This window comes from Ambystoma mexicanum, unplaced genomic scaffold (genome assembly GCF_040938575.1).
Source record: "Ambystoma mexicanum isolate Mex_15411 unplaced genomic scaffold, UKY_AmexF1_1 Mex_scaf152, whole genome shotgun sequence".
Lineage (NCBI taxonomy): Eukaryota > Metazoa > Chordata > Amphibia > Caudata > Ambystomatidae > Ambystoma > Ambystoma mexicanum.
In genome coordinates, this window is record NW_027182383.1 from 220,751 (window position 1) to 242,278 (window position 21,528).

At 55.2% G+C, this 21,528-nt stretch overlaps 14 non-coding genes across 14 annotated transcripts; 7 read left to right on the plus strand and 7 right to left on the minus strand.

Moving 5' to 3' along the window:
* The first annotated feature begins 1,428 nt into the window (after nt 1-1,428).
* Nucleotides 1,429-1,500, plus strand: TRNAE-UUC (transfer RNA glutamic acid (anticodon UUC)). Its single transcript has one exon. It is a non-coding gene; the product is annotated as a tRNA-Glu (tRNA).
* Nucleotides 1,501-2,005: 505 nt separating this feature from the next.
* TRNAR-ACG (transfer RNA arginine (anticodon ACG)) lies at nt 2,006-2,078 on the minus strand. Its single transcript has one exon. It is a non-coding gene; the product is annotated as a tRNA-Arg (tRNA).
* Nucleotides 2,079-4,791: 2,713 nt separating this feature from the next.
* TRNAE-UUC (transfer RNA glutamic acid (anticodon UUC)) lies at nt 4,792-4,863 on the plus strand. The gene has a single exon. It is a non-coding gene; the product is annotated as a tRNA-Glu (tRNA).
* A 505-nt stretch (nt 4,864-5,368) lies between these two features.
* On the minus strand, nt 5,369-5,441 carry TRNAR-ACG (transfer RNA arginine (anticodon ACG)). Its single transcript has one exon. It is a non-coding gene; the product is annotated as a tRNA-Arg (tRNA).
* Nucleotides 5,442-8,165: 2,724 nt separating this feature from the next.
* On the plus strand, nt 8,166-8,237 carry TRNAE-UUC (transfer RNA glutamic acid (anticodon UUC)). The gene has a single exon. It is a non-coding gene; the product is annotated as a tRNA-Glu (tRNA).
* A 505-nt stretch (nt 8,238-8,742) lies between these two features.
* TRNAR-ACG (transfer RNA arginine (anticodon ACG)) lies at nt 8,743-8,815 on the minus strand. The gene has a single exon. It is a non-coding gene; the product is annotated as a tRNA-Arg (tRNA).
* Nucleotides 8,816-10,865: 2,050 nt separating this feature from the next.
* On the plus strand, nt 10,866-10,937 carry TRNAE-UUC (transfer RNA glutamic acid (anticodon UUC)). The gene has a single exon. It is a non-coding gene; the product is annotated as a tRNA-Glu (tRNA).
* A 505-nt stretch (nt 10,938-11,442) lies between these two features.
* TRNAR-ACG (transfer RNA arginine (anticodon ACG)) lies at nt 11,443-11,515 on the minus strand. Its single transcript has one exon. It is a non-coding gene; the product is annotated as a tRNA-Arg (tRNA).
* Nucleotides 11,516-13,549: 2,034 nt separating this feature from the next.
* On the plus strand, nt 13,550-13,621 carry TRNAE-UUC (transfer RNA glutamic acid (anticodon UUC)). The gene has a single exon. It is a non-coding gene; the product is annotated as a tRNA-Glu (tRNA).
* A 505-nt stretch (nt 13,622-14,126) lies between these two features.
* TRNAR-ACG (transfer RNA arginine (anticodon ACG)) lies at nt 14,127-14,199 on the minus strand. The gene has a single exon. It is a non-coding gene; the product is annotated as a tRNA-Arg (tRNA).
* Nucleotides 14,200-16,923: 2,724 nt separating this feature from the next.
* Nucleotides 16,924-16,995, plus strand: TRNAE-UUC (transfer RNA glutamic acid (anticodon UUC)). The gene has a single exon. It is a non-coding gene; the product is annotated as a tRNA-Glu (tRNA).
* Nucleotides 16,996-17,500: 505 nt separating this feature from the next.
* On the minus strand, nt 17,501-17,573 carry TRNAR-ACG (transfer RNA arginine (anticodon ACG)). Its single transcript has one exon. It is a non-coding gene; the product is annotated as a tRNA-Arg (tRNA).
* A 2,784-nt stretch (nt 17,574-20,357) lies between these two features.
* On the plus strand, nt 20,358-20,429 carry TRNAE-UUC (transfer RNA glutamic acid (anticodon UUC)). Its single transcript has one exon. It is a non-coding gene; the product is annotated as a tRNA-Glu (tRNA).
* Nucleotides 20,430-20,934: 505 nt separating this feature from the next.
* Nucleotides 20,935-21,007, minus strand: TRNAR-ACG (transfer RNA arginine (anticodon ACG)). Its single transcript has one exon. It is a non-coding gene; the product is annotated as a tRNA-Arg (tRNA).
* Nucleotides 21,008-21,528: the final 521 nt, after the last annotated feature.

The following is a 21,528-nucleotide window of genomic DNA, read 5'->3' on the forward strand; positions in this document are numbered from 1 at the left end:
CCGCTTTGCCACTCTGCATTTTCAGACGGGAGGGAGTGAGGGAGTGAGGGAGGGAGGGAGGGAGGAAGGGAGGGGGGAGAGGGGAGCTCAAACGCCAGTAGTCAGACGCGTTATCCATTGCGCCACTGGCCCTCGTGGGTCTGCGCATACCCCTATCCTTCCACAAAAGGGAGGTACTGTGCTTGCCCCCTCCCCACATTACACAGCTCTTTAGAAAATAATGCTACTCTTCATTTCGGAGCTGACTCTCAAGCCGCTTCATCTTCCAGTCCTATCTAGAAAGGAAGGCCCTGAAAAGTTGGCAGCAATTGCAAAGCAGGATTTGCCTTCATTTATTGGGGTTGGGGGGGTGGGGTCAATCGGTCAGGGGCTTACTTCCCCACACACTTCAGGAGCGCCACAGGGACTCTTCTCAAGCCTGCCAATAGGCTGCAGATATTTGCCCCCAGCCAATGCTGCACTTTGGGGGCAAGGGGCAGGTTTCAGGTGGCAAGACGGGCAGCAAAGGGTTAATGAGGCGTGCCCCAGCACTCACGCGCCTCCGAGAGGAACTGCAGACTCTCTTGCCCATTTTAGCAAAAGGGGACCGTCCACCCCTGATGGGGCTCGAACCCCTGCCCCTTCTGTTAGCATGGCCTGCGCCTTCCCCCCTAGGCTAGGGAGGCCATCCCCATGCAGATACCGTCCCGCACTACAGACCCGTCAGCCGCTTTGCCACTCTGCATTTTCAGACGGGAGGGAGTGAGGGAGTGAGGGAGGGAGGGAGGGAGGAAGGGAGGGGGGAGAGGGGAGCTCAAACACCAGTAGGCAGGCAGCCTTGCTGTCTGCTGCCTACCGGAGCTGCTGTGTGCAGCGCCCACAAGCCTCTCAGCGCTTGCCTGTGTGCAGCAGCACCCTTCACACTTCCGCCTGTCGCCCCATGACAGGTGGGGGCGGGGGCTTGGGCACACGAGAGAGCCTGGGAGGGACAGCTCGCACTCCAACCAGTGATCCCAAAACCCACTCTCTCTGGCCCTAATCCTGTCTCTCTTTCTTTCCTTCTTTCCTTCCTTTCTTTCCCTCACTTGCTGTTCTTTCTTTCTTTCTTTCTTTCTTTCTTTCTTTCTTTCTTTCTTTCTTTCTTTCTTTCTTTCTTTCCTTGCTTCTTTCCTTGCTTCCTTTCTTTCTTTACCACTTACCTTTTGTCTTTCTTCCTTTCTTTCTCAGGCAGCCATCATTAGACAAGTCTTGGTATTGTGCTTTGCTTAGCCACTGCAAGCAATGACAGCTCAATACCAGAGCAGCGTAAAGCTTGATTTCTGCCACTGAAAGTGCATCTCGGTCATTTGCGTGGGACACCACCGGTCAAGCTTCTCAAGCATCCTGCCAGTGGTGGACCCATGGGGCACTGCTCTCAGGATCTCCATAACCTGCTTCTTGCTGACAGCCTCCCATATGGTCTAGCGGTTAGGATTCCTGGTTTTCACCCATGCGGCCCGGGTTCGACTCCCGGTATGGGAAGACTAGCTTTTTCTACATAGAACTCCCGATTCCGTTTCTGTTGCATTTACATTTTGAGAAAAGCCTGAATTTCCCCACATTGTTTCCCTTGGGGCCCCGGCGGCCCCATGCAGTCTGTCCGTGTTTCAGGCTCCCGATTCCTCAGTATGAGGGCTGGACTTGCAAGAAGAAGGGCCGACTACAAGCGGCTTGGGTATGAGGTGCATACCAATGTCTGCGGCTTTCATACCCGAGATCTCGTCTGCACCCACCTTTGAGGCGTGACGTGTCCCCCGCACCCCCCGTCAAGAGAGCAACGGTGGGACCACATTTGGAAAACAGGCCGCCTTGCATTGAAACCGTTGCTGCAAGACGTTAAATGCCAGAGGAAAGAAGGGCGCCCTGACAGACCGTCATTTCCGCTGACCTCGAGTGTTAAGCGTTCAGTACCTCGGCCAAGGCTAGGGAGAAGACAGAGACTACGCAATCACAATTGGGGTTAAATTAAAAACAAAACGCGCTTCCCCGAGCCAGGTAGGAGTCGAACCTACAATCTTCTGATCCGTAGTCAGACGCGTTATCCATTGCGCCACTGGCCCTCGTGGGTCTGCGCATACCCCTATCCTTCCACAAAAGGGAGGTGCTGTGCTTGCCCCCTCCCCACATTACACAGCTCTTTAGAAAATAATGCTACTCTTCATTTCGGAGCTGACTCTCAAGCCGCTTCATCTTCCAGTCCTATCTAGAAAGGAAGGCCCTGAAAAGTTGGCAGCAATTGCAAAGCAGGATTTGCCTTCATTTATTGGGGTTGGGGGGGTGGGGTCAATCGGTCAGGGGCTTACTTCCCCACACACTTCAGGAGCGCCACAGGGACTCTTCTCCAGCCTGCCAATAGGCTGCAGATATTTGCCCCCAGCCAATGCTGCACTTTGGGGGCAAGGGGCAGGTTTCAGGTGGCAAGACGGGCAGCAAAGGGTTAATGAGGCGTGCCCCAGCACTCACGCGCCTCCGAGAGGAACTGCAGACTCTCTTGCCCATTTTAGCAAAAGGGGACCGTCCACCCCTGATGGGGCTCGAACCCCTGCCCCTTCTGTTAGCATGGCCTGCGCCTTCCCCCCTAGGCTAGGGAGGCCATCCCCATGCAGATACCGTCCCGCACTACAGACCCGTCAGCCGCTTTGCCACTCTGCATTTTCAGACGGGAGGGAGTGAGGGAGTGAGGGAGGGAGGGAGGGAGGAAGGGAGGGGGGAGAGGGGAGCTCAAACGCCAGTAGTCAGACGCGTTATCCATTGCGCCACTGGCCCTCGTGGGTCTGCGCATACCCCTATCCTTCCACAAAAGGGAGGTACTGTGCTTGCCCCCTCCCCACATTACACAGCTCTTTAGAAAATAATGCTACTCTTCATTTCGGAGCTGACTCTCAAGCCGCTTCATCTTCCAGTCCTATCTAGAAAGGAAGGCCCTGAAAAGTTGGCAGCAATTGCAAAGCAGGATTTGCCTTCATTTATTGGGGTTGGGGGGGTGGGGTCAATCGGTCAGGGGCTTACTTCCCCACACACTTCAGGAGCGCCACAGGGACTCTTCTCAAGCCTGCCAATAGGCTGCAGATATTTGCCCCCAGCCAATGCTGCACTTTGGGGGCAAGGGGCAGGTTTCAGGTGGCAAGACGGGCAGCAAAGGGTTAATGAGGCGTGCCCCAGCACTCACGCGCCTCCGAGAGGAACTGCAGACTCTCTTGCCCATTTTAGCAAAAGGGGACCGTCCACCCCTGATGGGGCTCGAACCCCTGCCCCTTCTGTTAGCATGGCCTGCGCCTTCCCCCCTAGGCTAGGGAGGCCATCCCCATGCAGATACCGTCCCGCACTACAGACCCGTCAGCCGCTTTGCCACTCTGCATTTTCAGACGGGAGGGAGTGAGGGAGTGAGGGAGGGAGGGAGGGAGGAAGGGAGGGGGGAGAGGGGAGCTCAAACGCCAGTAGTCAGACGCGTTATCCATTGCGCCACTGGCCCTCGTGGGTCTGCGCATACCCCTATCCTTCCACAAAAGGGAGGTACTGTGCTTGCCCCCTCCCCACATTACACAGCTCTTTAGAAAATAATGCTACTCTTCATTTCGGAGCTGACTCTCAAGCCGCTTCATCTTCCAGTCCTATCTAGAAAGGAAGGCCCTGAAAAGTTGGCAGCAATTGCAAAGCAGGATTTGCCTTCATTTATTGGGGTTGGGGGGGTGGGGTCAATCGGTCAGGGGCTTACTTCCCCACACACTTCAGGAGCGCCACAGGGACTCTTCTCAAGCCTGCCAATAGGCTGCAGATATTTGCCCCCAGCCAATGCTGCACTTTGGGGGCAAGGGGCAGGTTTCAGGTGGCAAGACGGGCAGCAAAGGGTTAATGAGGCGTGCCCCAGCACTCACGCGCCTCCGAGAGGAACTGCAGACTCTCTTGCCCATTTTAGCAAAAGGGGACCGTCCACCCCTGATGGGGCTCGAACCCCTGCCCCTTCTGTTAGCATGGCCTGCGCCTTCCCCCCTAGGCTAGGGAGGCCATCCCCATGCAGATACCGTCCCGCACTACAGACCCGTCAGCCGCTTTGCCACTCTGCATTTTCAGACGGGAGGGAGTGAGGGAGTGAGGGAGGGAGGGAGGGAGGAAGGGAGGGGGGAGAGGGGAGCTCAAACACCAGTAGGCAGGCAGCCTTGCTGTCTGCTGCCTACCGGAGCTGCTGTGTGCAGCGCCCACAAGCCTCTCAGCGCTTGCCTGTGTGCAGCAGCACCCTTCACACTTCCGCCTGTCGCCCCATGACAGGTGGGGGCGGGGGCTTGGGCACACGAGAGAGCCTGGGAGGGACAGCTCGCACTCCAACCAGTGATCCCAAAACCCACTCTCTCTGGCCCTAATCCTGTCTCTCTTTCTTTCCTTCTTTCCTTCCTTTCTTTCCCTCACTTGCTGTTCTTTCTTTCTTTCTTTCTTTCTTTCTTTCTTTCTTTCTTTCTTTCTTTCTTTCTTTCTTTCTTTCTTTCTCTTGCTTCTTTCCTTGCTTCCTTTCTTTCTTTACCACTTACCTTTTGTCTTTCTTCCTTTCTTTCTCAGGCAGCCATCATTAGACAAGTCTTGGTATTGTGCTTTGCTTAGCCACTGCAAGCAATGACAGCTCAATACCAGAGCAGCGTAAAGCTTGATTTCTGCCACTGAAAGTGCATCTCGGTCATTTGCGTGGGACACCACCGGTCAAGCTTCTCAAGCATCCTGCCAGTGGTGGACCCATGGGGCACTGCTCTCAGGATCTCCATAACCTGCTTCTTGCTGACAGCCTCCCATATGGTCTAGCGGTTAGGATTCCTGGTTTTCACCCATGCGGCCCGGGTTCGACTCCCGGTATGGGAAGACTAGCTTTTTCTACATAGAACTCCCGATTCCGTTTCTGTTGCATTTACATTTTGAGAAAAGCCTGAATTTCCCCACATTGTTTCCCTTGGGGCCCCGGCGGCCCCATGCAGTCTGTCCGTGTTTCAGGCTCCCGATTCCTCAGTATGAGGGCTGGACTTGCAAGAAGAAGGGCCGACTACAAGCGGCTTGGGTATGAGGTGCATACCAATGTCTGCGGCTTTCATACCCGAGATCTCGTCTGCACCCACCTTTGAGGCGTGACGTGTCCCCCGCACCCCCCGTCAAGAGAGCAACGGTGGGACCACATTTGGAAAACAGGCCGCCTTGCATTGAAACCGTTGCTGCAAGACGTTAAATGCCAGAGGAAAGAAGGGCGCCCTGACAGACCGTCATTTCCGCTGACCTCGAGTGTTAAGCGTTCAGTACCTCGGCCAAGGCTAGGGAGAAGACAGAGACTACGCAATCACAATTGGGGTTAAATTAAAAACAAAACGCGCTTCCCCGAGCCAGGTAGGAGTCGAACCTACAATCTTCTGATCCGTAGTCAGACGCGTTATCCATTGCGCCACTGGCCCTCGTGGGTCTGCGCATACCCCTATCCTTCCACAAAAGGGAGGTGCTGTGCTTGCCCCCTCCCCACATTACACAGCTCTTTAGAAAATAATGCTACTCTTCATTTCGGAGCTGACTCTCAAGCCGCTTCATCTTCCAGTCCTATCTAGAAAGGAAGGCCCTGAAAAGTTGGCAGCAATTGCAAAGCAGGATTTGCCTTCATTTATTGGGGTTGGGGGGGTGGGGTCAATCGGTCAGGGGCTTACTTCCCCACACACTTCAGGAGCGCCACAGGGACTCTTCTCCAGCCTGCCAATAGGCTGCAGATATTTGCCCCCAGCCAATGCTGCACTTTGGGGGCAAGGGGCAGGTTTCAGGTGGCAAGACGGGCAGCAAAGGGTTAATGAGGCGTGCCCCAGCACTCACGCGCCTCCGAGAGGAACTGCAGACTCTCTTGCCCATTTTAGCAAAAGGGGACCGTCCACCCCTGATGGGGCTCGAACCCCTGCCCCTTCTGTTAGCATGGCCTGCGCCTTCCCCCCTAGGCTAGGGAGGCCATCCCCATGCAGATACCGTCCCGCACTACAGACCCGTCAGCCGCTTTGCCACTCTGCATTTTCAGACGGGAGGGAGTGAGGGAGTGAGGGAGGGAGGGAGGGAGGAAGGGAGGGGGGAGAGGGGAGCTCAAACGCCAGTAGTCAGACGCGTTATCCATTGCGCCACTGGCCCTCGTGGGTCTGCGCATACCCCTATCCTTCCACAAAAGGGAGGTACTGTGCTTGCCCCCTCCCCACATTACACAGCTCTTTAGAAAATAATGCTACTCTTCATTTCGGAGCTGACTCTCAAGCCGCTTCATCTTCCAGTCCTATCTAGAAAGGAAGGCCCTGAAAAGTTGGCAGCAATTGCAAAGCAGGATTTGCCTTCATTTATTGGGGTTGGGGGGGTGGGGTCAATCGGTCAGGGGCTTACTTCCCCACACACTTCAGGAGCGCCACAGGGACTCTTCTCAAGCCTGCCAATAGGCTGCAGATATTTGCCCCCAGCCAATGCTGCACTTTGGGGGCAAGGGGCAGGTTTCAGGTGGCAAGACGGGCAGCAAAGGGTTAATGAGGCGTGCCCCAGCACTCACGCGCCTCCGAGAGGAACTGCAGACTCTCTTGCCCATTTTAGCAAAAGGGGACCGTCCACCCCTGATGGGGCTCGAACCCCTGCCCCTTCTGTTAGCATGGCCTGCGCCTTCCCCCCTAGGCTAGGGAGGCCATCCCCATGCAGATACCGTCCCGCACTACAGACCCGTCAGCCGCTTTGCCACTCTGCATTTTCAGACGGGAGGGAGTGAGGGAGTGAGGGAGGGAGGGAGGGAGGAAGGGAGGGGGGAGAGGGGAGCTCAAACGCCAGTAGTCAGACGCGTTATCCATTGCGCCACTGGCCCTCGTGGGTCTGCGCATACCCCTATCCTTCCACAAAAGGGAGGTACTGTGCTTGCCCCCTCCCCACATTACACAGCTCTTTAGAAAATAATGCTACTCTTCATTTCGGAGCTGACTCTCAAGCCGCTTCATCTTCCAGTCCTATCTAGAAAGGAAGGCCCTGAAAAGTTGGCAGCAATTGCAAAGCAGGATTTGCCTTCATTTATTGGGGTTGGGGGGGTGGGGTCAATCGGTCAGGGGCTTACTTCCCCACACACTTCAGGAGCGCCACAGGGACTCTTCTCAAGCCTGCCAATAGGCTGCAGATATTTGCCCCCAGCCAATGCTGCACTTTGGGGGCAAGGGGCAGGTTTCAGGTGGCAAGACGGGCAGCAAAGGGTTAATGAGGCGTGCCCCAGCACTCACGCGCCTCCGAGAGGAACTGCAGACTCTCTTGCCCATTTTAGCAAAAGGGGACCGTCCACCCCTGATGGGGCTCGAACCCCTGCCCCTTCTGTTAGCATGGCCTGCGCCTTCCCCCCTAGGCTAGGGAGGCCATCCCCATGCAGATACCGTCCCGCACTACAGACCCGTCAGCCGCTTTGCCACTCTGCATTTTCAGACGGGAGGGAGTGAGGGAGTGAGGGAGGGAGGGAGGGAGGAAGGGAGGGGGGAGAGGGGAGCTCAAACACCAGTAGGCAGGCAGCCTTGCTGTCTGCTGCCTACCGGAGCTGCTGTGTGCAGCGCCCACAAGCCTCTCAGCGCTTGCCTGTGTGCAGCAGCACCCTTCACACTTCCGCCTGTCGCCCCATGACAGGTGGGGGCGGGGGCTTGGGCACACGAGAGAGCCTGGGAGGGACAGCTCGCACTCCAACCAGTGATCCCAAAACCCACTCTCTCTGGCCCTAATCCTGTCTCTCTTTCTTTCCTTCTTTCCTTCCTTTCTTTCCCTCACTTGCTGTTTTTTCTTTCTTTCTTTCTTTCTTTCTTTCTTTCTTTCTTTCTTTCTTTCTTTCTTTCTTTCTTTCTTTCTTTCTTTCTTTCCTTGCTTCTTTCCTTGCTTCCTTTCTTTCTTTACCACTTACCTTTTGTCTTTCTTCCTTTCTTTCTCAGGCAGCCATCATTAGACAAGTCTTGGTATTGTGCTTTGCTTAGCCACTGCAAGCAATGACAGCTCAATACCAGAGCAGCGTAAAGCTTGATTTCTGCCACTGAAAGTGCATCTCGGTCATTTGCGTGGGACACCACCGGTCAAGCTTCTCAAGCATCCTGCCAGTGGTGGACCCATGGGGCACTGCTCTCAGGATCTCCATAACCTGCTTCTTGCTGACAGCCTCCCATATGGTCTAGCGGTTAGGATTCCTGGTTTTCACCCATGCGGCCCGGGTTCGACTCCCGGTATGGGAAGACTAGCTTTTTCTACATAGAACTCCCGATTCCGTTTCTGTTGCATTTACATTTTGAGAAAAGCCTGAATTTCCCCACATTGTTTCCCTTGGGGCCCCGGCGGCCCCATGCAGTCTGTCCGTGTTTCAGGCTCCCGATTCCTCAGTATGAGGGCTGGACTTGCAAGAAGAAGGGCCGACTACAAGCGGCTTGGGTATGAGGTGCATACCAATGTCTGCGGCTTTCATACCCGAGATCTCGTCTGCACCCACCTTTGAGGCGTGACGTGTCCCCCGCACCCCCCGTCAAGAGAGCAACGGTGGGACCACATTTGGAAAACAGGCCGCCTTGCATTGAAACCGTTGCTGCAAGACGTTAAATGCCAGAGGAAAGAAGGGCGCCCTGACAGACCGTCATTTCCGCTGACCTCGAGTGTTAAGCGTTCAGTACCTCGGCCAAGGCTAGGGAGAAGACAGAGACTACGCAATCACAATTGGGGTTAAATTAAAAACAAAACGCGCTTCCCCGAGCCAGGTAGGAGTCGAACCTACAATCTTCTGATCCGTAGTCAGACGCGTTATCCATTGCGCCACTGGCCCTCGTGGGTCTGCGCATACCCCTATCCTTCCACAAAAGGGAGGTGCTGTGCTTGCCCCCTCCCCACATTACACAGCTCTTTAGAAAATAATGCTACTCTTCATTTCGGAGCTGACTCTCAAGCCGCTTCATCTTCCAGTCCTATCTAGAAAGGAAGGCCCTGAAAAGTTGGCAGCAATTGCAAAGCAGGATTTGCCTTCATTTATTGGGGTTGGGGGGGTGGGGTCAATCGGTCAGGGGCTTACTTCCCCACACACTTCAGGAGCGCCACAGGGACTCTTCTCCAGCCTGCCAATAGGCTGCAGATATTTGCCCCCAGCCAATGCTGCACTTTGGGGGCAAGGGGCAGGTTTCAGGTGGCAAGACGGGCAGCAAAGGGTTAATGAGGCGTGCCCCAGCACTCACGCGCCTCCGAGAGGAACTGCAGACTCTCTTGCCCATTTTAGCAAAAGGGGACCGTCCACCCCTGATGGGGCTCGAACCCCTGCCCCTTCTGTTAGCATGGCCTGCGCCTTCCCCCCTAGGCTAGGGAGGCCATCCCCATGCAGATACCGTCCCGCACTACAGACCCGTCAGCCGCTTTGCCACTCTGCATTTTCAGACGGGAGGGAGTGAGGGAGTGAGGGAGGGAGGGAGGGAGGAAGGGAGGGGGGAGAGGGGAGCTCAAACGCCAGTAGTCAGACGCGTTATCCATTGCGCCACTGGCCCTCGTGGGTCTGCGCATACCCCTATCCTTCCACAAAAGGGAGGTACTGTGCTTGCCCCCTCCCCACATTACACAGCTCTTTAGAAAATAATGCTACTCTTCATTTCGGAGCTGACTCTCAAGCCGCTTCATCTTCCAGTCCTATCTAGAAAGGAAGGCCCTGAAAAGTTGGCAGCAATTGCAAAGCAGGATTTGCCTTCATTTATTGGGGTTGGGGGGGTGGGGTCAATCGGTCAGGGGCTTACTTCCCCACACACTTCAGGAGCGCCACAGGGACTCTTCTCAAGCCTGCCAATAGGCTGCAGATATTTGCCCCCAGCCAATGCTGCACTTTGGGGGCAAGGGGCAGGTTTCAGGTGGCAAGACGGGCAGCAAAGGGTTAATGAGGCGTGCCCCAGCACTCACGCGCCTCCGAGAGGAACTGCAGACTCTCTTGCCCATTTTAGCAAAAGGGGACCGTCCACCCCTGATGGGGCTCGAACCCCTGCCCCTTCTGTTAGCATGGCCTGCGCCTTCCCCCCTAGGCTAGGGAGGCCATCCCCATGCAGATACCGTCCCGCACTACAGACCCGTCAGCCGCTTTGCCACTCTGCATTTTCAGACGGGAGGGAGTGAGGGAGTGAGGGAGGGAGGGAGGGAGGAAGGGAGGGGGGAGAGGGGAGCTCAAACACCAGTAGGCAGGCAGCCTTGCTGTCTGCTGCCTACCGGAGCTGCTGTGTGCAGCGCCCACAAGCCTCTCAGCGCTTGCCTGTGTGCAGCAGCACCCTTCACACTTCCGCCTGTCGCCCCATGACAGGTGGGGGCGGGGGCTTGGGCACACGAGAGAGCCTGGGAGGGACAGCTCGCACTCCAACCAGTGATCCCAAAACCCACTCTCTCTGGCCCTAATCCTGTCTCTCTTTCTTTCCTTCTTTCCTTCCTTTCTTTCCCTCACTTGCTGTTTTTTCTTTCTTTCTTTCTTTCTTTCTTTCTTTCTTTCTTTCTTTCTTTCTTTCTTTCTTTCTTTCTTTCTTTCTTTCTTTCTTTCTTTCTTTCTTTCTTTCTTTCTTTCTTTCCTTGCTTCTTTCCTTGCTTCCTTTCTTTCTTTACCACTTACCTTTTGTCTTTCTTCCTTTCTTTCTCAGGCAGCCATCATTAGACAAGTCTTGGTATTGTGCTTTGCTTAGCCACTGCAAGCAATGACAGCTCAATACCAGAGCAGCGTAAAGCTTGATTTCTGCCACTGAAAGTGCATCTCGGTCATTTGCGTGGGACACCACCGGTCAAGCTTCTCAAGCATCCTGCCAGTGGTGGACCCATGGGGCACTGCTCTCAGGATCTCCATAACCTGCTTCTTGCTGACAGCCTCCCATATGGTCTAGCGGTTAGGATTCCTGGTTTTCACCCAGGCGGCCCGGGTTCGACTCCCGGTATGGGAAGACTAGCCTTTTCTACATAGAACTCCCGATTCCGTTTCTGTTGCATTTACATTTTGAGAAAAGCCTGAATTTCCCCACATTGTTTCCCTTGGGGCCCCGGCGGCCCCATGCAGTCTGTCCGTGTTTCAGGCTCCCGATTCCTCAGTATGAGGGCTGGACTTGCAAGAAGAAGGGCCGACTACAAGCGGCTTGGGTATGAGGTGCATACCAATGTCTGCGGCTTTCATACCCGAGATCTCGTCTGCACCCACCTTTGAGGCGTGACGTGTCCCCCGCACCCCCCGTCAAGAGAGCAACGGTGGGACCACATTTGGAAAACAGGCCGCCTTGCATTGAAACCGTTGCTGCAAGACGTTAAAGGCCAGAGGAAAGAAGGGCGCCCTGACAGACCGTCATTTCCGCTGACCTCGAGTGTTAAGCGTTCAGTACCTCGGCCAAGGCTAGGGAGAAGACAGAGACTACGCAATCACAATTGGGGTTAAATTAAAAACAAAACGCGCTTCCCCGAGCCAGGTAGGAGTCGAACCTACAATCTTCTGATCCGTAGTCAGACGCGTTATCCATTGCGCCACTGGCCCTCGTGGGTCTGCGCATACCCCTATCCTTCCACAAAAGGGAGGTGCTGTGCTTGCCCCCTCCCCACATTACACAGCTCTTTAGAAAATAATGCTACTCTTCATTTCGGAGCTGACTCTCAAGCCGCTTCATCTTCCAGTCCTATCTAGAAAGGAAGGCCCTGAAAAGTTGGCAGCAATTGCAAAGCAGGATTTGCCTTCATTTATTGGGGTTGGGGGGGTGGGGTCAATCGGTCAGGGGCTTACTTCCCCACACACTTCAGGAGCGCCACAGGGACTCTTCTCCAGCCTGCCAATAGGCTGCAGATATTTGCCCCCAGCCAATGCTGCACTTTGGGGGCAAGGGGCAGGTTTCAGGTGGCAAGACGGGCAGCAAAGGGTTAATGAGGCGTGCCCCAGCACTCACGCGCCTCCGAGAGGAACTGCAGACTCTCTTGCCCATTTTAGCAAAAGGGGACCGTCCACCCCTGATGGGGCTCGAACCCCTGCCCCTTCTGTTAGCATGGCCTGCGCCTTCCCCCCTAGGCTAGGGAGGCCATCCCCATGCAGATACCGTCCCGCACTACAGACCCGTCAGCCGCTTTGCCACTCTGCATTTTCAGACGGGAGGGAGTGAGGGAGTGAGGGAGGGAGGGAGGGAGGAAGGGAGGGGGGAGAGGGGAGCTCAAACGCCAGTAGTCAGACGCGTTATCCATTGCGCCACTGGCCCTCGTGGGTCTGCGCATACCCCTATCCTTCCACAAAAGGGAGGTACTGTGCTTGCCCCCTCCCCACATTACACAGCTCTTTAGAAAATAATGCTACTCTTCATTTCGGAGCTGACTCTCAAGCCGCTTCATCTTCCAGTCCTATCTAGAAAGGAAGGCCCTGAAAAGTTGGCAGCAATTGCAAAGCAGGATTTGCCTTCATTTATTGGGGTTGGGGGGGTGGGGTCAATCGGTCAGGGGCTTACTTCCCCACACACTTCAGGAGCGCCACAGGGACTCTTCTCAAGCCTGCCAATAGGCTGCAGATATTTGCCCCCAGCCAATGCTGCACTTTGGGGGCAAGGGGCAGGTTTCAGGTGGCAAGACGGGCAGCAAAGGGTTAATGAGGCGTGCCCCAGCACTCACGCGCCTCCGAGAGGAACTGCAGACTCTCTTGCCCATTTTAGCAAAAGGGGACCGTCCACCCCTGATGGGGCTCGAACCCCTGCCCCTTCTGTTAGCATGGCCTGCGCCTTCCCCCCTAGGCTAGGGAGGCCATCCCCATGCAGATACCGTCCCGCACTACAGACCCGTCAGCCGCTTTGCCACTCTGCATTTTCAGACGGGAGGGAGTGAGGGAGTGAGGGAGGGAGGGAGGGAGGAAGGGAGGGGGGAGAGGGGAGCTCAAACACCAGTAGGCAGGCAGCCTTGCTGTCTGCTGCCTACCGGAGCTGCTGTGTGCAGCGCCCACAAGCCTCTCAGCGCTTGCCTGTGTGCAGCAGCACCCTTCACACTTCCGCCTGTCGCCCCATGACAGGTGGGGGCGGGGGCTTGGGCACACGAGAGAGCCTGGGAGGGACAGCTCGCACTCCAACCAGTGATCCCAAAACCCACTCTCTCTGGCCCTAATCCTGTCTCTCTTTCTTTCCTTCTTTCCTTCCTTTCTTTCCCTCACTTGCTGTTTTTTCTTTCTTTCTTTCTTTCTTTCTTTCTTTCTTTCTTTCTTTCTTTCTTTCTTTCTTTCTTTCTTTCTTTCTTTCTTTCTTTCTTTCTTTCTTTCCTTGCTTCTTTCCTTGCTTCCTTTCTTTCTTTACCACTTACCTTTTGTCTTTCTTCCTTTCTTTCTCAGGCAGCCATCATTAGACAAGTCTTGGTATTGTGCTTTGCTTAGCCACTGCAAGCAATGACAGCTCAATACCAGAGCAGCGTAAAGCTTGATTTCTGCCACTGAAAGTGCATCTCGGTCATTTGCGTGGGACACCACCGGTCAAGCTTCTCAAGCATCCTGCCAGTGGTGGACCCATGGGGCACTGCTCTCAGGATCTCCATAACCTGCTTCTTGCTGACAGCCTCCCATATGGTCTAGCGGTTAGGATTCCTGGTTTTCACCCAGGCGGCCCGGGTTCGACTCCCGGTATGGGAAGACTAGCCTTTTCTACATAGAACTCCCGATTCCGTTTCTGTTGCATTTACATTTTGAGAAAAGCCTGAATTTCCCCACATTGTTTCCCTTGGGGCCCCGGCGGCCCCATGCAGTCTGTCCGTGTTTCAGGCTCCCGATTCCTCAGTATGAGGGCTGGACTTGCAAGAAGAAGGGCCGACTACAAGCGGCTTGGGTATGAGGTGCATACCAATGTCTGCGGCTTTCATACCCGAGATCTCGTCTGCACCCACCTTTGAGGCGTGACGTGTCCCCCGCACCCCCCGTCAAGAGAGCAACGGTGGGACCACATTTGGAAAACAGGCCGCCTTGCATTGAAACCGTTGCTGCAAGACGTTAAAGGCCAGAGGAAAGAAGGGCGCCCTGACAGACCGTCATTTCCGCTGACCTCGAGTGTTAAGCGTTCAGTACCTCGGCCAAGGCTAGGGAGAAGACAGAGACTACGCAATCACAATTGGGGTTAAATTAAAAACAAAACGCGCTTCCCCGAGCCAGGTAGGAGTCGAACCTACAATCTTCTGATCCGTAGTCAGACGCGTTATCCATTGCGCCACTGGCCCTCGTGGGTCTGCGCATACCCCTATCCTTCCACAAAAGGGAGGTGCTGTGCTTGCCCCCTCCCCACATTACACAGCTCTTTAGAAAATAATGCTACTCTTCATTTCGGAGCTGACTCTCAAGCCGCTTCATCTTCCAGTCCTATCTAGAAAGGAAGGCCCTGAAAAGTTGGCAGCAATTGCAAAGCAGGATTTGCCTTCATTTATTGGGGTTGGGGGGGTGGGGTCAATCGGTCAGGGGCTTACTTCCCCACACACTTCAGGAGCGCCACAGGGACTCTTCTCCAGCCTGCCAATAGGCTGCAGATATTTGCCCCCAGCCAATGCTGCACTTTGGGGGCAAGGGGCAGGTTTCAGGTGGCAAGACGGGCAGCAAAGGGTTAATGAGGCGTGCCCCAGCACTCACGCGCCTCCGAGAGGAACTGCAGACTCTCTTGCCCATTTTAGCAAAAGGGGACCGTCCACCCCTGATGGGGCTCGAACCCCTGCCCCTTCTGTTAGCATGGCCTGCGCCTTCCCCCCTAGGCTAGGGAGGCCATCCCCATGCAGATACCGTCCCGCACTACAGACCCGTCAGCCGCTTTGCCACTCTGCATTTTCAGACGGGAGGGAGTGAGGGAGTGAGGGAGGGAGGGAGGGAGGAAGGGAGGGGGGAGAGGGGAGCTCAAACGCCAGTAGTCAGACGCGTTATCCATTGCGCCACTGGCCCTCGTGGGTCTGCGCATACCCCTATCCTTCCACAAAAGGGAGGTACTGTGCTTGCCCCCTCCCCACATTACACAGCTCTTTAGAAAATAATGCTACTCTTCATTTCGGAGCTGACTCTCAAGCCGCTTCATCTTCCAGTCCTATCTAGAAAGGAAGGCCCTGAAAAGTTGGCAGCAATTGCAAAGCAGGATTTGCCTTCATTTATTGGGGTTGGGGGGGTGGGGTCAATCGGTCAGGGGCTTACTTCCCCACACACTTCAGGAGCGCCACAGGGACTCTTCTCAAGCCTGCCAATAGGCTGCAGATATTTGCCCCCAGCCAATGCTGCACTTTGGGGGCAAGGGGCAGGTTTCAGGTGGCAAGACGGGCAGCAAAGGGTTAATGAGGCGTGCCCCAGCACTCACGCGCCTCCGAGAGGAACTGCAGACTCTCTTGCCCATTTTAGCAAAAGGGGACCGTCCACCCCTGATGGGGCTCGAACCCCTGCCCCTTCTGTTAGCATGGCCTGCGCCTTCCCCCCTAGGCTAGGGAGGCCATCCCCATGCAGATACCGTCCCGCACTACAGACCCGTCAGCCGCTTTGCCACTCTGCATTTTCAGACGGGAGGGAGTGAGGGAGTGAGGGAGGGAGGGAGGGAGGAAGGGAGGGGGGAGAGGGGAGCTCAAACGCCAGTAGTCAGACGCGTTATCCATTGCGCCACTGGCCCTCGTGGGTCTGCGCATACCCCTATCCTTCCACAAAAGGGAGGTACTGTGCTTGCCCCCTCCCCACATTACACAGCTCTTTAGAAAATAATGCTACTCTTCATTTCGGAGCTGACTCTCAAGCCGCTTCATCTTCCAGTCCTATCTAGAAAGGAAGGCCCTGAAAAGTTGGCAGCAATTGCAAAGCAGGATTTGCCTTCATTTATTGGGGTTGGGGGGGTGGGGTCAATCGGTCAGGGGCTTACTTCCCCACACACTTCAGGAGCGCCACAGGGACTCTTCTCCAGCCTGCCAATAGGCTGCAGATATTTGCCCCCAGCCAATGCTGCACTTTGGGGGCAAGGGGCAGGTTTCAGGTGGCAAGACGGGCAGCAAAGGGTTAATGAGGCGTGCCCCAGCACTCACGCGCCTCCGAGAGGAACTGCAGACTCTCTTGCCCATTTTAGCAAAAGGGGACCGTCCACCCCTGATGGGGCTCGAACCCCTGCCCCTTCTGTTAGCATGGCCTGCGCCTTCCCCCCTAGGCTAGGGAGGCCATCCCCATGCAGATACCGTCCCGCACTACAGACCCGTCAGCCGCTTTGCCACTCTGCATTTTCAGACGGGAGGGAGTGAGGGAGTGAGGGAGGGAGGGAGGGAGGAAGGGAGGGGGGAGAGGGGAGCTCAAACACCAGTAGGCAGGCAGCCTTGCTGTCTGCTGCCTACCGGAGCTGCTGTGTGCAGCGCCCACAAGCCTCTCAGCGCTTGCCTGTGTGCAGCAGCACCCTTCACACTTCCGCCTGTCGCCCCATGACAGGTGGGGGCGGGGGCTTGGGCACACGAGAGAGCCTGGGAGGGACAGCTCGCACTCCAACCAGTGATCCCAAAACCCACTCTCTCTGGCCCTAATCCTGTCTCTCTTTCTTTCCTTCTTTCCTTCCTTTCTTTCCCTCACTTGCTGTTTTTTCTTTCTTTCTTTCTTTCTTTCTTTCTTTCTTTCTTTCTTTCTTTCTTTCTTTCTTTCTTTCTTTCTTTCTTTCTTTCCTTGCTTCTTTCCTTGCTTCCTTTCTTTCTTTACCACTTACCTTTTGTCTTTCTTCCTTTCTTTCTCAGGCAGCCATCATTAGACAAGTCTTGGTATTGTGCTTTGCTTAGCCACTGCAAGCAATGACAGCTCAATACCAGAGCAGCGTAAAGCTTGATTTCTGCCACTGAAAGTGCATCTCGGTCATTTGCGTGGGACACCACCGGTCAAGCTTCTCAAGCATCCTGCCAGTGGTGGACCCATGGGGCACTGCTCTCAGGATCTCCATAACCTGCTTCTTGCTGACAGCCTCCCATATGGTCTAGCGGTTAGGATTCCTGGTTTTCACCCAGGCGGCCCGGGTTCGACTCCCGGTATGGGAAGACTAGCCTTTTCTACATAGAACTCCCGATTCCGTTTCTGTTGCATTTACATTTTGAGAAAAGCCTGAATTTCCCCACATTGTTTCCCTTGGGGCCCCGGCGGCCCCATGCAGTCTGTCCGTGTTTCAGGCTCCCGATTCCTCAGTATGAGGGCTGGACTTGCAAGAAGAAGGGCCGACTACAAGCGGCTTGGGTATGAGGTGCATACCAATGTCTGCGGCTTTCATACCCGAGATCTCGTCTGCACCCACCTTTGAGGCGTGACGTGTCCCCCGCACCCCCCGTCAAGAGAGCAACGGTGGGACCACATTTGGAAAACAGGCCGCCTTGCATTGAAACCGTTGCTGCAAGACGTTAAAGGCCAGAGGAAAGAAGGGCGCCCTGACAGACCGTCATTTCCGCTGACCTCGAGTGTTAAGCGTTCAGTACCTCGGCCAAGGCTAGGGAGAAGACAGAGACTACGCAATCACAATTGGGGTTAAATTAAAAACAAAACGCGCTTCCCCGAGCCAGGTAGGAGTCGAACCTACAATCTTCTGATCCGTAGTCAGACGCGTTATCCATTGCGCCACTGGCCCTCGTGGGTCTGCGCATACCCCTATCCTTCCACAAAAGGGAGGTGCTGTGCTTGCCCCCTCCCCACATTACACAGCTCTTTAGAAAATAATGCTACTCTTCATTTCGGAGCTGACTCTCAAGCCGCTTCATCTTCCAGTCCTATCTAGAAAGGAAGGCCCTGAAAAGTTGGCAGCAATTGCAAAGCAGGATTTGCCTTCATTTATTGGGGTTGGGGGGGTGGGGTCAATCGGTCAGGGGCTTACTTCCCCACACACTTCAGGAGCGCCACAGGGACTCTTCTCCAGCCTGCCAATAGGCTGCAGATATTTGCCCCCAGCCAATGCTGCACTTTGGGGGCAAGGGGCAGGTTTCAGGTGGCAAGACGGGCAGCAAAGGGTTAATGAGGCGTGCCCCAGCACTCACGCGCCTCCGAGAGGAACTGCAGACTCTCTTGCCCATTTTAGCAAAAGGGGACCGTCCACCCCTGATGGGGCTCGAACCCCTGCCCCTTCTGTTAGCATGGCCTGCGCCTTCCCCCCTAGGCTAGGGAGGCCATCCCCATGCAGATACCGTCCCGCACTACAGACCCGTCAGCCGCTTTGCCACTCTGCATTTTCAGACGGGAGGGAGTGAGGGAGTGAGGGAGGGAGGGAGGGAGGAAGGGAGGGGGGAGAGGGGAGCTCAAACGCCAGTAGTCAGACGCGTTATCCATTGCGCCACTGGCCCTCGTGGGTCTGCGCATACCCCTATCCTTCCACAAAAGGGAGGTACTGTGCTTGCCCCCTCCCCACATTACACAGCTCTTTAGAAAATAATGCTACTCTTCATTTCGGAGCTGACTCTCAAGCCGCTTCATCTTCCAGTCCTATCTAGAAAGGAAGGCCCTGAAAAGTTGGCAGCAATTGCAAAGCAGGATTTGCCTTCATTTATTGGGGTTGGGGGGGTGGGGTCAATCGGTCAGGGGCTTACTTCCCCACACACTTCAGGAGCGCCACAGGGACTCTTCTCAAGCCTGCCAATAGGCTGCAGATATTTGCCCCCAGCCAATGCTGCACTTTGGGGGCAAGGGGCAGGTTTCAGGTGGCAAGACGGGCAGCAAAGGGTTAATGAGGCGTGCCCCAGCACTCACGCGCCTCCGAGAGGAACTGCAGACTCTCTTGCCCATTTTAGCAAAAGGGGACCGTCCACCCCTGATGGGGCTCGAACCCCTGCCCCTTCTGTTAGCATGGCCTGCGCCTTCCCCCCTAGGCTAGGGAGGCCATCCCCATGCAGATACCGTCCCGCACTACAGACCCGTCAGCCGCTTTGCCACTCTGCATTTTCAGACGGGAGGGAGTGAGGGAGTGAGGGAGGGAGGGAGGGAGGAAGGGAGGGGGGAGAGGGGAGCTCAAACGCCAGTAGTCAGACGCGTTATCCATTGCGCCACTGGCCCTCGTGGGTCTGCGCATACCCCTATCCTTCCACAAAAGGGAGGTACTGTGCTTGCCCCCTCCCCACATTACACAGCTCTTTAGAAAATAATGCTACTCTTCATTTCGGAGCTGACTCTCAAGCCGCTTCATCTTCCAGTCCTATCTAGAAAGGAAGGCCCTGAAAAGTTGGCAGCAATTGCAAAGCAGGATTTGCCTTCATTTATTGGGGTTGGGGGGGTGGGGTCAATCGGTCAGGGGCTTACTTCCCCACACACTTCAGGAGCGCCACAGGGACTCTTCTCCAGCCTGCCAATAGGCTGCAGATATTTGCCCCCAGCCAATGCTGCACTTTGGGGGCAAGGGGCAGGTTTCAGGTGGCAAGACGGGCAGCAAAGGGTTAATGAGGCGTGCCCCAGCACTCACGCGCCTCCGAGAGGAACTGCAGACTCTCTTGCCCATTTTAGCAAAAGGGGACCGTCCACCCCTGATGGGGCTCGAACCCCTGCCCCTTCTGTTAGCATGGCCTGCGCCTTCCCCCCTAGGCTAGGGAGGCCATCCCCATGCAGATACCGTCCCGCACTACAGACCCGTCAGCCGCTTTGCCACTCTGCATTTTCAGACGGGAGGGAGTGAGGGAGTGAGGGAGGGAGGGAGGGAGGAAGGGAGGGGGGAGAGGGGAGCTCAAACGCCAGTAGGCAGGCAGCCTTGCTGTCTGCTGCCTACCGGAGCTGCTGTGTGCAGCGCCCACAAGCCTCTCAGCGCTTGCCTGTGTGCAGCAGCACCCTTCACACTTCCGCCTGTCGCCCCATGACAGGTGGGGGCGGGGGCTTGGGCACACGAGAGAGCCTGGGAGGGACAGCTCGCACTCCAACCAGTGATCCCAAAACCCACTCTCTCTGGCCCTAATCCTGTCTCTCTTTCTTTCCTTCTTTCCTTCCTTTCTTTCCCTCACTTGCTGTTTTTTCTTTCTTTCTTTCTTTCTTTCTTTCTTTCTTTCTTTCTTTCTTTCTTTCTTTCTTTCTTTCTTTCTTTCTTTCTTTCTTTCTTTCTTTCTTTCTTTCTTTCTTTCTTTCTTTCTTTCTTTCTTTCTTTCTTTCTTTCCTTGCTTCTTTCCTTGCTTCCTTTCTTTCTTTACCACTTACCTTTTGTCTTTCTTCCTTTCTTTCTCAGGCAGCCATCATTAGACAAGTCTTGGTATTGTGCTTTGCTTAGCCACTGCAAGCAATGACAGCTCAATACCAGAGCAGCGTAAAGCTTGATTTCTGCCACTGAAAGTGCATCTCGGTCATTTGCGTGGGACACCACCGGTCAAGCTTCTCAAGCATCCTGCCAGTGGTGGACCCATGGGGCACTGCTCTCAGGATCTCCATAACCTGCTTCTTGCTGACAGCCTCCCATATGGTCTAGCGGTTAGGATTCCTGGTTTTCACCCAGGCGGCCCGGGTTCGACTCCCGGTATGGGAAGACTAGCCTTTTCTACATAGAACTCCCGATTCCGTTTCTGTTGCATTTACATTTTGAGAAAAGCCTGAATTTCCCCACATTGTTTCCCTTGGGGCCCCGGCGGCCCCATGCAGTCTGTCCGTGTTTCAGGCTCCCGATTCCTCAGTATGAGGGCTGGACTTGCAAGAAGAAGGGCCGACTACAAGCGGCTTGGGTATGAGGTGCATACCAATGTCTGCGGCTTTCATACCCGAGATCTCGTCTGCACCCACCTTTGAGGCGTGACGTGTCCCCCGCACCCCCCGTCAAGAGAGCAACGGTGGGACCACATTTGGAAAACAGGCCGCCTTGCATTGAAACCGTTGCTGCAAGACGTTAAAGGCCAGAGGAAAGAAGGGCGCCCTGACAGACCGTCATTTCCGCTGACCTCGAGTGTTAAGCGTTCAGTACCTCGGCCAAGGCTAGGGAGAAGACAGAGACTACGCAATCACAATTGGGGTTAAATTAAAAACAAAACGCGCTTCCCCGAGCCAGGTAGGAGTCGAACCTACAATCTTCTGATCCGTAGTCAGACGCGTTATCCATTGCGCCACTGGCCCTCGTGGGTCTGCGCATACCCCTATCCTTCCACAAAAGGGAGGTGCTGTGCTTGCCCCCTCCCCACATTACACAGCTCTTTAGAAAATAATGCTACTCTTCATTTCGGAGCTGACTCTCAAGCCGCTTCATCTTCCAGTCCTATCTAGAAAGGAAGGCCCTGAAAAGTTGGCAGCAATTGCAAAGCAGGATTTGCCTTCATTTATTGGGGTTGGGGGGGTGGGGTCAATCGGTCAGGGGCTTACTTCCCCACACACTTCAGGAGCGCCACAGGGACTCTTCTCCAGCCTGCCAATAGGCTGCAGATATTTGCCCCCAGCCAATGCTGCACTTTGGGGGCAAGGGGCAGGTTTCAGGTGGCAAGACGGGCAGCAAAGGGTTAATGAGGCGTGCCCCAGCACTCACGCGCCTCCGAGAGGAACTGCAGACTCTCTTGCCCATTTTAGCAAAAGGGGACCGTCCACCCCTGATGGGGCTCGAACCCCTGCCCCTTCTGTTAGCATGGCCTGCGCCTTCCCCCCTA